Source organism: Penaeus monodon, chromosome 25 (genome assembly GCF_015228065.2).
Source record: "Penaeus monodon isolate SGIC_2016 chromosome 25, NSTDA_Pmon_1, whole genome shotgun sequence".
Lineage (NCBI taxonomy): Eukaryota > Metazoa > Arthropoda > Malacostraca > Decapoda > Penaeidae > Penaeus > Penaeus monodon.
The window spans coordinates 19,432,985-19,433,516 of NC_051410.1; positions in this window are offsets into that span (position 1 = coordinate 19,432,985).

Here is a 532-nt window from a genome sequence, read left to right on the forward strand (position 1 = left end):
TGATAAGACCCTCTTTCTCTATCTTCGTCGCTTCCTCCTCTTCCCTCTTTCGTCGGGCAGCTGAGCATTCGACCTTCCGTGAGCATTTAGCCTCATGCACACTCCTGAAAAATGTCTAATGATGTTTTAATTATGTTTATCCTTCGTGCAGCTGCGCATGGGACCTGAGAGCGTATCTACTTGTGTTTTTATTGTTATTGTAAAATCAGACTTAAGGGCAAACTATTGGTATTCGTGAGGCATAACACGTTTAGTTTATTTGTTCCTTATTTAGATTTGCTATTATTCTTCCACTGAAAAAAATTACTCGGTACCGAACCACAGATGGCACCCGTGGGAGGGGGGGGGGCGGCGGCGTCGCTCGGAAACTGAATGTAATGAAGACGAAATCGGTCCGAGGAGGCTATCAGGAAACCGCCCGGGTGCCAGAGGGGGCCAGGCACCGGCGCTGACAGTGCCCAGGTGCGGGCCACGCCGCCTCCCTCCCGCGCCTCATGCCCGGGCGGGGGCTGGGGGCGCCATGTGCTCTCGA